At 37.4% G+C, this 21941-nt stretch overlaps 1 non-coding gene across 1 annotated transcript; it reads right to left on the bottom strand.

Moving 5' to 3' along the window:
• Positions 1–233: 233 nt before the first annotated feature.
• Positions 234–340, bottom strand: LOC118153277 (U6 spliceosomal RNA). Its single transcript, XR_004742534.1, has one exon. It is a non-coding gene; the product is annotated as a U6 spliceosomal RNA (small nuclear RNA).
• Positions 341–21941: the final 21601 nt, after the last annotated feature.

Below are 21941 nucleotides of genomic sequence, written 5' to 3'. Positions count from 1 at the left end.
TGTAATGCCCTTCTTTGTCTTTTTTTATCTTTGTTGGTTTAAAGTCTGTTTTGTCTGAAATTAGAATAGCAACCCTTGCTTTTTTCTGTTTTTCATTTCTTTGGTAGGTTTTTCTGCATCCCTTTACTTCAAGCCTCTGGATGTCATTAGATGAGAGATGGGTCTCTTGAAGACAGCAACCATTGGGTTTTGCTTCTTTATCCAACTTGTCTCTCTGTGCCTTTTAATTGGGAAAAAATATGGAATGCTTCATGAGTTTGCATGTCATTCTTGTCCAGGGGTCATATTAATCTTTTTTGTATTGTTCCAGTTTTAGTATATGTGCTGTCAAAGTAAGCACTACTGAAATTGTTTTTAAAGTTGCTCTAACAACCCTGCTTCTCTGTGTTCAGTCACAGAGGAAGATGTGCTCCTTCTCTGGTTGAAAGACTACTCATCAAAATAGAACTTTATTTCACTTTCTTCTAACTTCACATAAAATTGGCTCCAGCAATATTCCCTTACTCTCCTTTATTTCCACTTACATCTACCAGCAGGTTTAAATGTGGTCAGGATTCTCCTTCAGAGAAAACACAACCTATTCTTTCATGTTCATCCAAGTCTCTTGTAAGTGTTGACTACACTTGATGCCATTCACTTTTCAATTTATTGCAATATACCCTTTGTTCTCACTAACCCACTTAACTTAAACTAACCTGCTATTATTTCCTAATCATCAGATACAATTTCTGGTTTTAATCTCACTGGACTTCTCTGTGCTCATCACAATTTCTATGACATGGTGCTGTCCTGTTGCTCCCCTAGATTTTTATCTTCTCATCCTTTTTCATGGACTCTGAAATGTTATGGCTCTCCAGGGTTCACATCAGACCCTCTCCTTGAATGTGACCTCCTTGAGTAGTCACATTCATTTTACAGTTTCTGTCTACATGTTGCTAATTTATAGAGTTAACTAATCTCTAATTGTGTCCTGGACCTTGCCCACAGTTGCCTTTCTTATAAACAGCTAAAGACATAGAATAAAACAGATAAAGACATGCATATTACTATATCTGGGGAGAACACAATGTCCTCCATGTGATGGACAATGTGAACCTTGTTTGTCTCGCTGGCTGCATGTCTCCTTCTAACTCCAGCAACTCCCAAACATGTGACATTGTTCCTAATGTGTGCTTTTGCTCATGCTAGCTATTATGCTTGTAACACTCTCACCCATCCCACTGCATTCCTTTCTTAGAATGACTAAGAATTTCTCTCCAAGCTGCACTAGGTGGCTTCCTGCATTTTCCATCCTCTATAGCGACACCTCTCAAAGCATTGACCATACTGTATTAAAACCATCTCTCTATGAATTAACTCTTGCCCCTCATCTGTGAGGTTCCTCAGGGCAGATGTTGGGTCTTATTGATCTGATTCTCAGTACAAAGAATAAGTGTCTACCATATTAAAAAGTGCTCAACAAACAACTGTTTAACTGAACTGGGAATTGCATTGACTATATTAGGCTCTAAGAAAAACTAGTGAAACAAGAGATGGTTTCCCCCTATTATTTTGCAGGAATAAAACCACTATAATAAAAGTCCTATAATTTTCACATGTGAGTCCATCTGTTTTGTGAGTATACTTTGGAGGTTGTTTGCTTCAGATCAAACCAGGCTGTAAAAAGAGAATTGAATCTTGATCAGGGGTTGCCAGAGTATGGCCTTCTTTAGAGCTAAAGGACAGCTCTAGTTACAGATTTTGTTTCTAAGGATGACATTGGTGCTGCACTACATTGCAACAGGAATGCATCAGTGTGAGAGCATTTATGATTGTTTTCTTTCCCCCTCAGCATAAAAATAGCTTGTCCTTCTAGGAAAGATAGCCTGACTGTATTAATGAAAGTGAAATTCTTCATAAGGCCCTAACAGTATATTTAAAATGAATAGAAAGCACTGCCAATGACAGATAAGATAAATTTTGCCCAAATTGTCCTGGAGCCCTTTCCTACACATTTTGGAGAAAATGAAATAAATACATGGGTTACTGTATCTTCTGAAAAGATATTGAAGACACATTTCTTTACCATGATTTCTTATATGTGTTTCATTCTGTACTTACACAATTAAAAGTTACTGTTCTGAGAAGTGGCTTCAGATTTTCCCAATGAGAAGTAAAAGTGAGTTCTTAAACCAGAAATAAAACTTTCATAAAGTCGCTTTAAATGCTTATATTGTTCCCCCCAGCAACTTGCAATCAGTAGATTGCATGTTTAACATTAATATCCATGTTTAAAGAGATGGTTACCTAGTACAATTTCTTTATTCCTTTTAGCAACGTTGTTCAATCCTTAAAATACAAGTATGATTAAAAACATCTCAAATTTTTTTTGCCTTTTTTGTAGACAATTTTATAAAAATACCAAGTAGCTAATACATCTTCCATTTTTACTTCCTGGACTTAGACTGTTTTACTTCCTATAAAGCAAATGCCTTTGATACATATATATACACTTTGATAATAATTGGTAAGATTATCTGACCTTACAGGTTATTGGTAGAGATGAACATGCTATAATTTTTTCTTATTTCTAAAAAAAAAATTTACATCCTAACTTCATAGCTCATTTTGCCCATAACAGATATGAAGGTAAGAAAAGCTTCACAACCTATAATTTCTGTTTTTAATAATGAGGATTATAAAACCTGTTCAGAACTCATTCTCATTCTGTAAGAATGTGCCCTATTCCAACAGATGTTTCAGAACATCAATACTATACATGCAGTAATTTTAAGATACTGTTTATAATTTCTTAAAATGAAACTAAGGTCTTTCTATGCTAATCATTTTTAAATAAGAATCCATCAGCACATTTAAGACTAGCCCTACACAAAATTGTCAGAAAAAAAAAAGTGTGTATTCTTTCGGGGGAGAGGATCAGTGGTTGACATCAGATTCTCTTTGTGATTAACAAAAGGTAAAATTCCACTGAAATAAGTAAAGCCTGCTTGTTGATATTCTTCCTTCTATCCCTTCTTTCATTTCTTCCAGTATCTTCTAGATTCAAAATTCACTGGAAAGTACATTGAACTAGAAGTCACAAAACCCAGGTGCTACTTCCAATTCTATTATTTACTAACCATGTGGCTTTGGGCAAATAGCATTTCTCTCAGCTTTAGTTCTCTTATCCTAAAATATAGATAATCATGCCCTACAGTTCCCTGCCAAATGAGGAGGGCATAGCCTGAGTTATCAGAAACCAATAGCTAATTCCCATTTGCTGAATGGAGATAGACATAACAATAAATCAACATAACAATCAGAATGTAAAAGAGGAAATGCTTTCATAGTAAAAACATTTTAAAATTTCACTCAGCTGTGTAATGAAAAATATGTCAAATCAGGAAAGGAAAAAATGTGATTTTTAGTCAACGTAGAGGACAGACTCACCCTGGTTGCCAACTGTGCGGGTTCAGAGTGACAGCTCTGGAAGGCTGCTCTCCGATAAAGTCATTCCTGTCAGCATTCTCACTGACATTCTTTATAAGATACATTTTGCTACCATTACATTAAATGTAACTTATGTTATAAATGATGGGAAAGTTTTTGTCTTAAAAAGTCACTCCATCTGTATCTAAAATTATTCTGTTTCATCGCCATTGTTTATTGTGCCATCTCAACCATACACTGTAGTCCATTCCATGTGGGACACATCAGAGTAGCAATCTTTTCGATGGTTCACACTTCAAATAAAATAATGTATGCATAAAGTTCCCTGAAGTATTTGGTTTAAGTGTTCTTGCCCAAATTTCAACACTTTCTACTGAGTGGTGCTTTTTCTCCCATTTTCTTCCTTCTCTTTCTCTCTCTCACTCATCCTCTCAATAAAATACAACAAAAAAATCAATATAATAACTAGCTGTTAGTCTATTTTGTGTTGCTATAAAGGAATACCTGAGATTGGATAATTTTTGAAGATAAGAAGTTTATTTGGCTCATGGTTCTGCAGGCTGTGCAAGCATGGCACCAGCATCTACTGGGCTTCAGATGAGGCTTCAGGAGGCTTTTACTCATGGAAGAAGGCAAAGGGTGAACAAATGTGTCCCACGGAGAGAGAGGGAGAAAGAGAGAGGAGGAGGTGCCAGGCTCTTTAAACAACCAGCTGTCACATGAACAATTAGGTGAGAACCCTCATTACCATGGGGAAGGCACCAAGCCATTCATGAGGGATCCACCCCCATGGCCCAAACACCTCCCATTAGGCTCCCCCAACTTTGGGGACCACATTTCAATGTGACATTTGGAACAAATTTCCAACCTATATCACTAGCATATACTTGAACTTACTATCTGCCGACTATTCCACTCAAAACTAGTAAGCATATTTGTTTACATTAATGAATTCATGATCAATGTATTATTTCATTTAATGTTCATTACAACCCTATGAAGTAGTTACTATAGATAACCCATCTTAAAGCCAAGGAAACTGAGGCATAGAGAGGCTAAGTTATTCTTGACATAAATGCTAACTGATGGAGCTAAAATTAAAACTTCAGATATTAGGCTTCTGAATCTCAGGCATCAAACACAATGTCATGGAAGTGAAATAAGGATAGGACACCGGCATTCTTTCAGTTGTCAGCAAGTACTTCTTAAGTGTATAGAAAGTGGTAGATCCTGTTCTATGGTGCCAGAAATAAGAGGGTAAGTAAGATGCAATCCCAGCTCTTAAGAAGCTTAAAGTGTATTTCTCTGCTGTCCAATATTATAGCCCAAAACCACAATGTGGTTATTTTAATTTAAATTTAAGGAATTTTAATAAATAATTTAAAACAATTATTTATAGCTTACACTTAAGATATAATTTATAATAAACTAAACTAAAATAATTTAATTGAATATAATTAAAATTAAATAAAATTTAAAATTTAGTTTTTGGTCATACTACCCATATTTTGAGTGCTTAATAGCCACATGTGACTAGTGGCTGCCATACTAGACAGCACACATTAGAACATTTTCATCATTGCAGCACATTCTATAGGAAGCGCTGGTTGTTCTCCTGTGGGAGTGAGGAGATCAAGTAAAAAGGGAATTTTTCAGTAGCTTTTATCTTTACTATGCTGATGTGCTTTAGGAGCACAGAAAAGGGGACACCTGACTCAGGACACAGGACTTAGAAATGCTTTTCAGTGCAGGTGAATAGATCAAAGCCAAGATATAGAAGGTTAAGTGAGAATTATGCAGACAAAGAGAGGGAATGGATATTTTAGGCAGAAGTAAGATGTTTTCTAGCTATTTTTTAATATGACTCTTCCAGATCAAGTATTTGGTACTTAAGTTCTATCCTCAAAGAATCTGAAATATTAAGCCAAAATACATGAGAGCCCAGATGGAAATGGGTCATGGGATGGGGAGAGGAAATGCCCATCCTTATCCTGGTGTTTTATACCGTGCCCTTCAATGATGCTGAGCTGCCAGCAAACAGGCACAGTCTCCTCCAGTTTTTTTAAGGCAGCCTCATTAATCAGAGACTCCACACCACAGCAATGTGAAATTGCTCCAGGCTGTGACCTAGTCCTTTTAGGGTAGTTTATCTTTATTTTACTTTAGTCTCATTTCTTAAAATGGAGAGGCTGTCAGAATGCAGTGGCAATTATGAGAATTTCAAAGGTGTCTTTGCCTACCAAGCCAAGTTCCCAATAGCCTGATGGAGTGAATCATATCACTCATTATTTAATAAGAAAGAATGCTGTAGTGTGGCTTTTACAGAAAAGACTATTGAATATTGAGGTAATAATCTTGTAACTTTTCCTCCACATTTCAAGGGCATGAGTTTGAAGCTGTCATTAATATGGTAAAATCATAGATATTAACAAGGATTTAATAAGCTATATACACACAAAAGCCATTCTCAAAGGAATAAATTTAGAAGAATATTATTCATTAATTCATTGGCAAAGGATTATAGGAATTCAAAAAGGAATTAAAACTGAATGATTTATGAGACTAGGTAGGAGGATATACACATTTTCACTTTTAGGTCACCAATTTTAATTTTTCTGTGCTAAATAAAATTAAGGGGATTTTTGACTGAAAATAAACAGACATACGGGTTTGTCCTAACCTAAATTAGCCCCATGTTTTCTTTAGTCTTTATTTGCCTATAAAGACCCTTGACTCTTTTTTCAAATTAGATTCTGTTTTTTCTTCTTATATAAAAGGACAACAGGAGAGGGAAGGCAAGGATAATTTCTGGGATCAAGTATTTAAATTTTATTGTCTCCTGAAATGTTTTCATTTCATAAATAGCCTCAGTGTGTGCCTCTCTAGTTACTGTTTTAGCCTACTCTTCTATAAACTACAAGCAACCTCAATCATAAAACTCATTATATTTTTTTATTATTTTAATACATTATTTAGCAAATGCATTCTATTTGCTGAGCTTTTGTAGTACACAGAGCAGTATCCTATTTATTACCCTGGATCCACACAAGAACCCTTTAATGTAGGCAAAACAATTAGCATTGCTGCCATTTTAGCAAGGAGAAAGAATGCATGTCTCAGAAAGGCTAAAATGGTGATCCAAGATCACTGAACTGGTCCTCAAACACAGTCTCAAGATTCAATGTTCTTTTCCCTTTGAGCCAATAAATCTTGGTAAAAAGAACGACAACTACACTAATAACTGTCATTCAAGGTCAGTCTGTTCATCTTAATGAACACAGGCTGGGAAGGCACAATCATTGGTGGGTTCTTCTCCTTGAAGTTTTACTATTGGCCTAGCTGGTTGTGATAGTGATTGGAAAAACAAAAACTAGCTCTAACAGGAAGTATGCAACCTGGGTACAAATGGGTGGTGGCTCTGGAAACTCCAGGAAAGGTGTCCCCTGCAGTGGGAAGCATGAGAAGGGAATGCTGGGGTAGTAAGGAGCATTGTAAGCCTGGAAAAATAGCAACACACATTTCCAAGATACTATTCCAAGGCTCTCATCCTTATACTACAAGAAGAGGCATTGGTGACTCTATCGATTAAGAGAAGAGCACAATGAAGCTGGAAAATTCCCTAGAAATAATTTCTTTCAACTTCTTAATAAAGAAATGGGTTTAAACAGGTCTGTACCAGCCCAGTGACCCACAGCTTGACAAAGCCAGGAATAGAATCAGCATCCTCTAATTGCAAGTGCACTGCTTTTTAATGGAGACTTTAATTCAGCATTAACTAAACTGTTCCATACAGCTTGAATAGCCTCTGAGATGTGAATACATACTTCTATAAATAAAGAAAACAAAGAAATAATGAAGGTTAGGCTTCCATATTCAAATAAGTTTGGGAAATGCAGAGTCAATCATGATTTTAAAACTTTATTATAAAAATTCTCAGAACCTTTACATGATAATATGTGCTATGTATTTTTAAGGGCAGTAGATATAATATGTATGATTTCCCCAATTTCTTTTTTTTACCATGGAACATTTCTTTGAGGAAAATTTACTATCATCTGTATCACAGGATATTACATTTCTGCAGAGTATAGTTTGGGAAAAGCAGGTCTAATGTTGTGAAATATTCTCAACGGACTTTTCAGAGTTCATTTGAGTGAGTTCTTATGGGTTTTTAATGTTTGAAAATGGGGAATAAAAAGAAATAGTCTCAGTTTCTGGCAACACAAATCTCTTTATACAAAAGAACTGGAAAATTTTATTAAATTTCTAGGCTCATAGAAAGTAAAAACAGTCTTCAAGGGAGTCCCCACTTCTAAAAAATACCATGAGCTAAAACCTGAGCACTGAGCCATGTGCACATGCACGTGTTTGCACGCACGTGCGAACACACAGATACACTCACACACAAACACACACACCCCTAGGAGAAAGGAACACAGGATGCCCTAAAGAAAGATGCTCATAATCAACACAACACTCAGGAGACTAAGCCTTGACACAGAGGCAATAAGGACAAGCTGAACCTGAGGCTGAATTAAATTGAATTGAATTACAGAGCCAGAGAAGATGCTAAATGGTAGCATATTCTGGCATCTAGCAGAAACAAAAGTAAATTTTCAAAGGAGAAAAATATCTTCAATATAAGTCTTAGGATCAGCACAGGTTTGGGTACACCAGTCGTGAGCTCAAATCACAGTCACTGGACATAAGGAAACAAATAAGCATGAATGAAAGACAGCAAGGGAAAAAAAAAGCTTTAGGCCTCCAAGAATTTCATATATAATAATTATAAAATAATTATGTAAGCAAAATTTTTTTTAGAAAACATAAAGAAGAATGGACTTCTACTTCCAGGAAGATGGAGTAGGATATACTTTTCCTTATTATTTTCACTAAGTACAACTAAAACCCCCAGCCATTATAAAACAAACCTAAGAAGCCTATAAACGGCAGAGAAAAGAAAGCAGACCAGCTAAAAATCCCAGGACCCAAGAAACAACCCCATGTGTTCCTTTTGCTTCATATATTCCAGGCTTTGAGCTAATGAATCCAGCAACCCAGAAACACCAGTGGGTACAGAGATGAAAAAAGTTCCAACAGAAGTCTGCTTTCTATTGCCGATAGACCAGTAAAGGGGCAGCCTATCAAGACAGAAATCTTCTAGACGATAACTACTCTATCCCTGCCAACCAACACAGGAAAACAACGTGGCCCTTGTCCAACTACAACAACAAAGGACAAGTAGGGAGCCTAGACTTCCACCTTCCCCTCCTGCAACAAGGCCCCCAAACACTCCCTCCAGAGTGATGTTAGAGATGACTACGTAGGGAAGCAGGCTTTTATCCCCACTAGCCAATAGCAATTTCTTTACCCATGGTATCAGTGGAAACTGCATATCAACCTAGACAATCACTCACTGCTTCCCTTGTCTGGGGGTGGGGATTCATTTGGCTGCATGTGGCTCCCCGGTGGGCCAACGTCCACCCACCTACCTCCTGCTTCTGTTGGTTCTCTGTGTTGTTTGCATAGTCAGTTCCTATGTGAGAACCTGGATATTCAGTTGAAGGTGCTGAATTCACTCATCCCTTTTCCTTCCTCTCTGTGAGTGTTGCAAACTGCAGCTGCTTCTGATCAGTCATCTTGTTTGTTCCAAAAATATCATTAAATTAGATATGGCTGAGTGTGGTGGTGCACACTTGTAATCACAGCACTTTGGGAGGCCAAGGCAGGCAGATCACTTGAACCCAGGAGTTTGAGACCAACCTGAGAAACAAGGTGAAACCTTCTCTATATAAAAAATACAAAAATTGGCATGGTGGTACATGCCTGTAGTCTCAGCTACTCAGGAGGCTGAGGATTACTTGAGCCTTGGAGGTTGAGGCTGCAGTGAGCCAAGATCATGCCACTGCACTCCAGCTTGGGTGACAGAGTGAGTCCCTATCTCAAAAGAAATTAAATTAAAATTAAATCAAATTAAATTGGAACTTTTAGCATCCTTTGCTTTCTCTATAATCACCAAAATTCCACTCTCTAAGGAATGAGACATCAAAATTGCTACTCTAACTTTGTCTAGGGGGCAAAAAGGGCCAAGAAGCTGAGCTACCCCACAACCCAAACACACAGAATTGGCTCTCCTCCTCAGATTTATAGTATAAACAATTGCTGCAAATGTAAGAGCAAAAGGTCTCTGCCAGTCCCCTCAGTACTAATCCTTTAAGCTCAGTTTTTGATAAATTATGTCAACTGGAAACTGTCTAAATAGCTTCTTAGGGTTGCTGGCAACATATGGACTTCTTACATCTCTTGCAGTCTGAAGCCACAAAGAGCAATTCCTAAAAATTATTCAGCATGATCTCTAGGATTAGGAGGAATGTGAAGACGCCCAGATCTGCAATGCCATCATCAGCAGAGGTAATTTATCAGGAAAACAAGTAAGCAGCAGAAGCAAAGGTTGATTTTCAGGTTGGCCTCCCTACCTGTCATCTTCCTCTTGACATGTGAACATTTTTAAATGTCCAAGGGGCTGTTCAGCAAGTTATAAAGACAAGAAGCCTTAGGGAGAAAAATAAAGTTCTCTTTATCACCTGGTCAACCTTCTCTATTACTTAATTTCCTTCAAGCACAGTAACCGCTTTCACTCTCACATTACCAGCTCCCCTCATTGCTCCTTCTTATATCCTTCCAAATCAAGTATCTAGAATTTTACAAATGAGAACCTAACCAAAGCCCCTACTGTTACTACTATGAATGGCACCTGTCATACATCAGAGTCAACATCCACTCTTTTCTCTGGTGCAGCAGACATCTAATGTCAAATACAACAGAATAAAATGGAAAGTATGTGGGAGAACAAGAAACACATAGTTGCTCCTAGTTGACACTACAATGCAAAAAGATAGGGACTGAATCACTTGATTGTCTTAATTATACTCATATTTTTCCAGACAACACTTGACACAGGCTTCAATATGCTATGTAGATGAGTTTGACATTTAAGTCCATGGGGTAAAATCGTATGGTTTAGAATGCTTTGCTTTCAGAACAGAAGTGTCTACCTATAAAGCAACCTCCTTTTTTTCCAAAAGAAACACTATGAAAAGAAGAAAGCATCTTCTATTTTTTAACATTTCAATAGCCTATTAGTAAGCAAAGTAGAAATGAGTTTTATCAGATAAATAATAAATAACTTTCATTTGGACTTAGAACTTCTTGAAAATGCCCTTGCTAGAAGTCAATAGTTTTTCTTTATGCATAGTCTCTAGTGGAAAGTTTAATATTTATTCAATGAATCACCAAAGAACATTAACAGGTCCAGGACTCATTAGTTGTATAACCATATATTAGCTATGTAATCACTTATTAGCCCCATGACTGAGCAAATCATTTTTCCTCTCTCTACTGCAATTTCCAGTTGAGTAATAACTGTTCCTACCTACTTCTCGAGGATTATGATCAAGCAGGCTGTATTTTATAATACTGAATTTCACATTCCATTCCATTCTAATCCATTCTACAATATGAATAAATTAGATTATGACCCAACTCAAAATGCTATGAGAAAAAAATTGCATATTCCTTAAGCTCAGTGTTTGATAAATTATGTCTACTTGAAATAAAATCATGGTAGTAGAGGTTTTGATTAGAAATAATTTATTCGACTCTAAACAGATTGCAAGGAAATGTGGTATGTGGGCAGAATGCGCAGAGATAAATGACTAATGGGGGGAATGTCATTTATCAGTTGATTCCTAGGAACCTGGATTTGGAAAAGACCTTAAAGAACATTTGGTTCTATGATAGAATTTGTCTCTAGCAGCCAGAATACATGGTTTTCTCGTGGGTTAATGAATACTTCATTTGATTAGTCCAAGACTGTGTTAGGCAGTTCTTTCATTCCTGAACAGCTTACTTAGAAATGTCTTTTTCCCAGTGAACCAGTTTCCTTGCTTCTAACTGCCAAACTTAGATCTTAATCTTGCCTTTGATGTAAAGCAGAAACAATCTTCTCCCTGTCTCACCTGATAGCGTCATCCAGTATTTGCAGACAGTCAGTCTGGCTTCCCTAGTCTTCTTGGTTGCCAGTTAAATAACCGTTATGTTGAAACCCTTCTGTTTATAACAAAATCAACTTAACCATAATATACTGCTTTGAAAACACCCCACCAAGAGTCAAAGTACAATTTCAGAAAAACCATATTATTGGGTGTCAGAAATTTTGGAGTTGAGTGTTGGCCCTAACACTTTCTAAAGTATAACCTTGTGGAAGTCCTCTAACATCTAACTGCTTGTACTGCCCTTGTAATGTTTTGTAATTGTATTTGTCCATTTACATAATGCTATGAAGAAATACTTGAGACTGGGTAGTTTATAAATAAAAAGAGGTTTAATGGACTCATAGTTCAACATGGCTGGAGAGGCCTCAAAATCATGGCAGAGGGTGAAGGAGGACGAAAGATATGTCTTACATGGTGGCAGGCAAGAGAGCGTGTGCTGGGGAAACTGCCCTTTATAAACCATCAGATCTCATGAGACTTATTCACCATCACAAGAACTGCATGGGAAAAACCCACCCCCATAATTCAGTTACCTCCCACGATGGGAATTATAGGAGCTACAATTCAAGATATTTGGGTGGGGACACAGCCAAACCATGTTAGTTATCAAAGTTAAGCTAATTTTATCCAATGAATTGGCTAGTATTTCCTCTTTTCTATAATCTGGAAGGATTTGTGTATGAGGTTTGTTTTAAGTGACAAAGAAATTAAAGTTCCATAAAGCAGCAAATAGCATTTTAATACATTTCTGATAAGAGAAGATCTCTTTCTAACTCACATTTATTCTCATATTAACTAATCATTATAAATTGTACCTCTATTCTAGTTTGAGAAGTATAAGACTTTGTTAGGCACAGGGAAATTACAAGGTAATATCTGGGAATTTCAACGAGAAGTATTAAGCTGCAAGAACAGAGTTTTCCAGCACTTTTAACCGCCATCCAATTTTATATAATTGAATATGCAAACATATACATAAAAATGCAGCAAAAAATTATGTAATACATATTCTTACTATTTGCAATTCACAATGATATTTTGTATTCTAGTCTGGTCTGTATTGTTGTAGAAACATTCTGATTGTGACTGATGTAGTTGATTTCATGACCTATTAATGTGTCACCAAATATAGCTTTAAAACTCTACTTTAAGAGTCTTGGGGATTTGCTTAAGACCATGCCATTAATTCTCTGTATGACTCAAGTTATTTAATTTCTCTGTGTCTCAATTTTCTATAAAATTCCACTAAGTTTATATTTTTGCTGAAAGTATATGATACTTATGTTTTAAGATTATTTTGAAGGAGGCAAAAAAACTTTTAAAAGTAAGAATGTTGAATTCAGGGGTTATTATCAGAGTCCTAACAGCTCCAACAATCAAACTTTATATCACAGTACAGAACTAAAGTTGGGAAGCACTTTTAAGTAATGAGATTTAAGGATTGCTTAAAACATGTGTAACTACCATATGACCCAGCAATTGTACTCTTGGGCATTTATTTTAGAAAAATAAAACTTCTGTTCACATAAAACCCTGTATGTGAATGTTAATAAAAGCTTTATTTGTCATAGCCTAAAACTGGACTCAGCTCAGATATCCTTCAATAGGTGAATAACCATTGATACATCCATACCATGGGATACTTAACTTAGCAATAAAAAGGAACTAATTATTGGAACATGTAGCCCCACTAAGTTGAATCTTCAGAGAGTAAAATTGAGTTTTTTAAAAGCAAATCCCCAAAAGTTATATACTATAGACTTCCATTTATGTAATATTTTTGAAATGACAAAAATTTAGAAATGGAAGAGAGATGAGCTGTTGCCAAGGATTAGGATCAGGGCAGGGCTGGAGGAATGGAGTGTGTTTGATTATAAAAGGGAGATGGACAGGTCCTTGTGGTGGGGGAGCTGCTGTGTATTGTGACTCTGATGGTTAGTACAGGAGCCTTCACATCTGATAAGCTTGAATAGAACTAAACACACACATGTGTCAACATGAGTACACAAAAAACTGGGGAAACCTGAATAAGAAAGGTGGATTGATTCAATGTCAACAACCTGCTTGTGTTATTGGACTATAGTACTGCAAGATGCTACCAATGGTGGAAACTGCATAAAGAATATATGGGAGCTCCATGTATTATTACTTACAACTAGATGTGAATCTATGATTATCTCAATAAAAATTCAGTTAAAAATAGATTATTCAGTTGTAGTGCTCCCTGTATACTCTTCTCTGCATGTGTGTACGTACACACACACACACACACCTCTTCAGATGAGGGATATACTTCCCAAACTATCTCTCTAAAGAACCAAGGTTAAGAATTCCTGTCTCTCCTTATGCCACCTCCACCTGAGTCCTTCTAGACATGTGGCCTGCTCCCTGCTTCACTCTTCCCTTGACTGGGAACATTCCATGGCTTTTGCCCATCAAATCCACACATTACTCATTAATTAAAATAAGCAATCCATTTTTTAAAATAAGATGATTAGAGAGCAGTATGTTATTGGCAATCAGGAAATCTAGAAATCAATGCAGCCAGGTGTAAGGGACAAAGATTCTTTCTGGTTGGGTACTCAGGAATTGCTTTTCGGGAAATAGAAAGAATGAGAGAAAAGGCTAAGACGTGTAACTAGGACACAGGCAGAGTATTGCCATCTTTTGCAGGGTCTTAGGCCCTGACATGGTGAGCAGAGATTTCATTGTAGGAAGTGGTAGTATTTCAGGAAGATACTAGAATGGCATGGGAGAGGGGTAAAGATAGTGATATACTTTGGATGCTGTCCCCACCTAAATCTCAAGCTGAATGGTAGTCCCAGTGTTGGAAGTGGGGTCTGGTGGGAGGTGATTGGATTTAGGAGCAGATTTCTCCCTACTGGTTTAGCACTATCCTCTTGGTACTGTGCTCAAGATAGTGAGTGACTTCTCGGGATATCTGGTCATTGAAAAGTGTATGCCCTGCCCCACTTGCTCCAGTCTTTGCCATATGACATATTTGCTTCTGCTTTGCCTTCTGCCATGAGGCCTCCCCAGAAGCAGATGCTACTATGCTTCTGTACAACCTGTAGAACTATGAGCCAATAAAACCTCTTTTCTTATAAATTATCCTGTCTCAGGTATTTCTTTATAGCAGTACAAGAATGGCTCAACACAGATAGTGAACCCTAGAGCAGGACCCCAGAACACTCCTTGGTGGCCAATCTGCCAGCTGCTTGTTTTCAGTCTGTGAGATTAGTACAAGAATTGAGAGTGTGAATTTAGAAACTTGTCCCTGCATTACAGATAGTTTGAGAATCACTACTTTACCATGGACATCTAGAGGTGAGGTGGTGTAGACCTGGGAAGTGGTTAATCTAACAGAGAAAAATAAAATCTGATGAAGTTTAGACATTAGATTTGAACAGATACTAAAGGTTTGAAGTGGGATGTGGCATCATAAGCTATTATCAGAATACTGGAAGAAAGAAAGAATAAACCTTATTGGTGGGAAAACATTTCCCCCACAACAGCTATAGAAATTTCTGAGAAGAAAACCATAAGAATTCAGTTCTTTTCATTTCAGACAAGGCTGCTATTATTTTTCAAGAGAACATTAACTGAACAAGAAGTTTTTCAAATAAACACACAGTGAGGGCGGGAACAGGCATAACTGATTTTTTTCAGTCTTTTATATTTCAAAAAAGCTATTAAGATTTGGATGCTTGAGGTAGTACATAAATTATCCTATTATTGTAGCAATGAAAGGATTTCACACCCATTTATTTCTGATTTGATTTCCCTCCATGAAAATCCTTTGTTTTTGAAAAATATTTGTCATGCTGCAAATATAATTCAAGATAATCAAGCAATATACTTAAAAGGTAAGATTTTAAGTACCTTATTAGGAGGGGGAGAAACGCTGACCTACCTAACAATCCACTTCTTTTCACATTGTATTTGCCAGCCACCTAAAGTTAATTATCCTTAGAAACCTATAACAGAAAGGCAATTTCACTGCACAGCTTACAATTTGTGTCTCTTCTACCAAATAGCCTATTTGATAGGAAGAATGGATGAACACTTGTTGGTTTCATATCACTTGCAGACTCTGCAACTTGAAGGAAAGGCCATTAGCACAGTATTCTGGAATGTTCTGGCACAAGAAATATACGGGATTCAATCCTCGGATATGTACAGAGAGGATACTTTGAGGTGTTATCTTTCTATTCAAAACAGCCTTTTTTGTATTTGCCTCTTCCCACTGTCCCCTTCCCATTTTGGTCCATGTTCAGTGCCTCAGGGGAGGGCAGAAATGAGCTCTCCAGCAGAAAACCCAGCTTCAGTTTCCAAAAGCCTAAAATAAGAGGACTGAGCAGACATACATATGAAGGAAGATGGGCTTCTCTAAGACTGGGAGAAAATTCCTCAAGGTTGGAAAGAGAAGAAAAAGAGAGCAGGAATCCTAAGAACCAAAGAGATGGTCAGCTGGTCATATCCCAGAGGGGTCAGCTGTACTGTATGCCTGGGAAGGCAAGACCATAGACAGGCCAGGGAAGGATTTCTGTGCCCTAAAAATGACATCATACAGCAGAAAGTAGGACCTGAGGGATCATGGGCACCAGGACTCCAAATACCTCAATAGAAATATGGGGGCCAGCCACAATTCTTCCTGCCCCTACTTCAGTGCATTGAAACAGAATAGGGTCTTGAAATTACTGAACCACACCAAGGTGGTCATGTGGGGGTGGAACTTCAGGAGAGGGCTAACTTTCTATCTATTCTTAATAAACTGGGAGTTCAAAATAAAAAAAACTAAGTTGAGTTATAAATCAGAAAGTCACAGTACTTACCTACCTGAGTTGAGATTCATCCTTCCACGAACACACACACACACACACACACACACAGCATATGTATAGACACCATTTAAGATTGATGCCACTTGATAGACTATTACTTTTCACCTTAAACTATATGACAACTACAATATTCTATATTATGAAAAATTTTTAATTCATACTGTCTTAACATGATTTGCATTAAAGGCAAAGCAGTGTGTGTATTGTATGCATATAGGAAAGCAGGTAGAAGGGAGAGAAGCATTTCTTATGGTGGCCTTGTAAATACTTGTTTGCAAATATCACTGAAACTAGAATAGCTTGATGTGACCTACCAGATTTGCCCGAGTCTCACATTTACCAATGATAGGTTTTCTCTACTATCAAAGAGATCGAGACCATCCTGGACAACACGGTGAAACCCTGTCTCTACTAAAAATACAAAAAATTAGCTGGGCACGGTGGCTCATGTCTGTAATCCCAGCTACTCAGGAGGCTGAGGCAGGAGAATTGCCTGAACCCAGGAGGCGGAGGTTGCAGTGAGCCGAGAATGCGCCATTGCACTCCAGCCTGGGTAACAAGAGCGAAATTCCGTCTCAAAAGAAAAAAAAAAGAAAAAGAAAAAGAAATGTCTTTCCAAGTTTATCTGGGATGGGAATAGAAAATTATTGTTCATTTACTTCATACCTATCCAAATAAGCCTGCAAAAGTGTTATCTTCCTCCACAACATTTTACTGTCCCCAACACAAAGACACATTTAGAAATCCCAAGTGGACAAGTCAAAGTGTAGATAACAAAAATTAACAAAAAGACTTACAGCAGATCTCTCGGCAGAAACTCTACAAGCCAGAAGAGAGTGGGGGCCAATATTCAACATTCTCAAAGAACAGAACCTTCAGCCCAGAATTTCATATCCAGCCAAACTAAGCTTCACAACTGAAGGAAAAATAAAATCTTTTATGAACAAGCAAGAACTCAGAGATTTTATTACCACCAGGCCTGCTTTACAAGAGCTTCTGAAAGAAGCATTACACACAGAAAGAAACAACCAGTATTAGCCTTTCTAAAAATACACCAAAAAGTAAAGAGCACCAACATAAAGAAGAATTTACACCAACGAATGGATAAAACAGCCAGTCAACATCAAATGGCAGTAACCCTAAATTTAAATTGACTAAATCCCCCAATCAAAAGACACAGCCAAAACCCAATGGCATTTTACATCCAGACCTGTTTCACATGCAAGGATACACAAAGACTCAAAACAAAGGGATGGAGAAAGATTTACCAACCAAATGGAGAGCAAAAATAAATAATAAATAAATAAAAAGCAGGAGTTGCAATTCTCGTATTGGAGAAAATAGATTTTAAAGCAACAAAGATATACTGGTAAAAGGATCAATGCAACAACAAGAGCTAACGATCCTAACACCCAGATAGGAGACTTAGATTCAATGAGACAGAAAATTAATAAGGATATCAAGGACTCGAACTCAGATCTGGAACAAGTAAACTTAATAAATATTCATAGAGCTCTCCACTTCAAATACACAAAATATACATTCTTGTCAATACCACATCACACCTACACATAAGTTTAAATGAAACATTGATTGGCCATTATTAATACTCAATTTTTTTCAAAATAAAGCAATATTTCCATTTACTCTCCCTCTTTCTCTTCCTCTTTCTTCCTCTCCTTTACTTTTTTTTTTTTCTTTCCTTCTCTCAAAAAAAAAAGAAATCAACTTGTAAACCTCTAGATCCAGGTCGACAATGTCTCTCTCATTGCTTGATTTCCTTCCTTCCCTTCCCTCCCTCCCTCCCTCCCTCCCTCCCTCCCTCCCCATTTCCTCCCTTCCTTCCTTCCTTCCTTCATCCCTTCCTTCCTCCCTACCGTCTTCTTCCCTCCCACCCCACTCCCTCCCTTCCTTCCTTCCTTCCTTCATCCCTTCCTTCCTCCCTACCGTCCTTCTTCCCTCCCTTCCTGCCTTCCTCCCCCCCCCAAAAAAAAATTAACAAAAAGAAGAATGGAAAACTATTAGACACCTAACTTGCTTTCTTTCAGACTTATGACTTCATTATCTGGGGAATGGTCTTAATCCAAGAAGCAAAATCAGGGGATAAACAAAAATTGTACATAAAATCCTCAATTTTAAATGAAGCTATCGAACTCAAAACAGTCCTAATGAGAATCAGCAAGCCCATTCAATTCCTATTAGCAAATATGCTACAAGAAACTAAATCAGTCAGTGTCTGTGAGGTGAGAAACAACAGCAAATTGAAAAGCACCTCAAGTTTAAACATGAAGCAATTAAAAGAATGAGAAATGGCTAAATCTATCATAGTAAGCCTACAGTCTATTAGCTTGTTTCTTAAAACTTGAAAGTGAAGGCAGAAACAAAAATCCTCTTTAAATTCTTAAGTGGCATAATCAAAATGGGGCAAATGGTCTTCATAATATAACCTATAATCAGTAGGTCTTGGGTGGGGCCTGAGCTTCTGCATTTCTAATAAGCTGCCAGGTGGCTGCTGTTGCTGGTGGTAGTTTACAGAATCATAGTTTGAGTAGCAAGGGTCTATATCACTGAATCCTCACGCCACACCTAGGAAGGCAGATTATTATTATCTATGCAAAGCCCACTCTAAATGGCTGGGGGAAAAGTGCAAATGCCGTGATAGTGCTGGAATTTTTAAGAAAGACGGAAGTGAAGAAAGAAAGAAAGTAAAGCATTAGGCTGACTTGTATATGGCTTTTCCTTATTATTCAAGGTGTAAATCCAAAGGCCAGCAGCCTCAGCATCGCCTGGGAGCTTGTTAGAATGCACACTCCCAGGCTTCAGGCTGGACCCCCTGACTCCACATCTGTATTTTAGCAAGATCCCAGGGGACTCATGGGCATAATCAAGTGTAAGAAGCACTGGACTAAAGGATTAGACTCAATTTTCTAATCGGTATGCCTATTGCTACTGAGAAATTTTCTTTGTGTGAAATGAAATTATATATAAAAATTAGAAATTTAAATAACAAAGCAAAATTATGAAATAAATCCCCTCCCCCCTACATAACACACGTAGTAACAAGTGGAAACAGTCTTCCTGGTCACAACCTTTTTGTCAGAATGGCTCCAAAACACTCTTGCCTCAGACCTAACAATTTTGATTTAAAAAAAAAAACCATCCTGACCAAAAGTAAAAACTAAACGCACACTTTCCAGATAACCGCATATCCAGTAAGTTGTCAAATGATGAAAAGTTGTAAACAAATTCTACTCCATTAAAGGCTCTTGAAATTCAACACTAAGCATTACATATATTCTCTTCCACGCATCTGCAAGGCTATCTGCTCTTCTCCCATAAAAGATATTAGGGAAACATTAGGAAGCTCAGATTCCATGTTCAAGATGTCTATTTTATCTAAGAAGTGGTACTATTCTAGAGGAGTTATATCAGAGGTAAAGAACTACTGCAGAGGCAAAGAAAGGGGACTAATCAAACACCAGTTGAGGAAAGGCATCTTGACTGCATGTTTATGAGGTCTAGAAACTACCACAGGAAGAGCAATTTCTTAGCAAAATGTCAGTTGTCCCCTACACATGGTCTTGGAATTGGTTGGGCCCAAATGAGGAGGCCTTTGCAGGACTCTGTCCAAAGTGCTCTCCAAGGAAGGTGAAAAGGAATGCTAGTCTGAGACAAAAGGTACAGAACAGAGATCTGTGGTGTCCTGTCTCTCTCACACAGGGAAGAGCCTATGGCTATTAATCCCATTGTTACTCTCAACAGATGGGACTCAATCAGTACATTTACATTTCATAAAGACAGGAAGGGCTGAGATTCAGACCAGACTAGAAAATTCAGTAATTCCACGTGAGCAAAGCATCCTCCCAAATCTTGGCTCACCACTTACTTGCTGATGATTGCCATCAAGTTACTTAACCTGCCAGTACCTCAGTTTCTTCATCTGAAAAATACAGATAATAATGGGACCTACTTCATAGACATTTTATACAAAGTGAGTGAATACTTCTAAAGCACTGGATCAGGTGTTTTGGAGAGGGAGACTGGAGTCTGCTTGTGGTACCTCTTGAATGACTTGCTTCTGGCTGGATCTTAAAAACAAGAGGAAGCCATTGAAGGCTTTGGATGGTATAAAAGTCAAAATAACACAGAATATCTTTCCTGATTTGACAATGAAAGAGTTTTCTTCTTTATCCTCACCTGTAAATCCACTCATATATATCTTGAAAAATGCTCATTGTCCTCATTTACCATATTTTTTGTTTCAGTTTTTATTAATCTTTTTATTTTTATAATTGTTTTAAAATTTCTGGAGTGTTTACATTCATATTGCTTTAATAATTATAATGCTATCAACACTAAGCCAAACTGTAAATATAGTGCGTAGTCTGAAAATGTAAACCATGATAAAGGACATTCTTTTTCCCATCCTAATTGCTATCAAGAAAAATAACTGTTTAAAGCAAGCAAGACTTAAGGTATTATATACCCATTATCAGCTAAATATTAGATTCATTGAATTCATAATTTATAAATGTAAGAATAAAGAGCCCCAGGGGTATATTCCAAATGAGGCTACATTCAGGAATACAGAATTAATCATCCCACCTAGTGTTAAAACATCAGATTTATTATATTTAATTAAGTAACTCAATGATCTCTTCAACTTTAAGTTGTCTTTATACTAAGTATGGAAATACAGATATAAGCAGTCAAGGAAAGCACATACTCTTCAAATAGTATCATTTTCCTTATGAATAATTTTTGTCCTATTTGAACTAATTTTTTTTTAACTAAGTACTGTTCACCTGGTTCCTGCCTCACAGTGATGTGGGGAGGCGACATTTTCTCAGAGGCTCTGCCCATTCCATCAACAGGCCCTCTCCTTCTGTATGCAGCCCATATTTGGTGTGAGCATCCACTCAGTCCCCACACATGCTCAAGGGAGACCGGCAGAGGCTGTGACACTTCACAGGGCTAACCTTAAACAATGGGGTCTGGGATAAATAAATGCTTCTTCCATTCCTCCTTCAGGTCAGTTCTGATAATCATCCTATAAAATAGGCTGACAAAAAAGGTACTGGTGCCTTCAAGCTTCAGCCACCCACAGCAGGCCTGAGCGGGCGGTGGGGGGGTGGGGGGGCCGGGAGGGGTCCCTCCTTTCCCTTTTCACTTCCAACTTCACTTCCCACATAAACTACCAGATCACAAGTCTCTTTCTCAGACTTTGCTTTTGGGGGCTCTCTGACTACAATAGCCTGATAGCACTAATCTAACACTGTACAAGGAAATAGTCATTTTGGCAAATTAAAGTGATGGCAAATCTCTATACAAATCCATATCTATGTTCTATATTACAGAGGGTACATTCATTAAAGAAAATGAGTATTGTTATGTAAATATTCCTAGCAGCAGTGTGACTCTATTTCATTCTTTTATTATTTTAAAGACTATTTGGGGAAGCTTTGAATGTATACAACAGTCATTTTGTCAGTGCTATTGACATTTCCCCAGATCCTGGTTGACAATCCTATATTAAATCCAGGAATGTGCTAAATTGGGTGATAAGGCAAAAGGTTCAGTTTATACCAGATATAATGACTATTGTAGGCTTTGT

This window comes from Callithrix jacchus, chromosome 4 (genome assembly GCF_049354715.1).
Source record: "Callithrix jacchus isolate 240 chromosome 4, calJac240_pri, whole genome shotgun sequence".
In the NCBI taxonomy this organism is placed as follows: domain Eukaryota; kingdom Metazoa; phylum Chordata; class Mammalia; order Primates; family Cebidae; genus Callithrix; species Callithrix jacchus.
The sequence above is the reverse complement of the archived record's forward strand: the minus strand, read 5'-3'. Positions and strand labels throughout refer to the sequence as shown.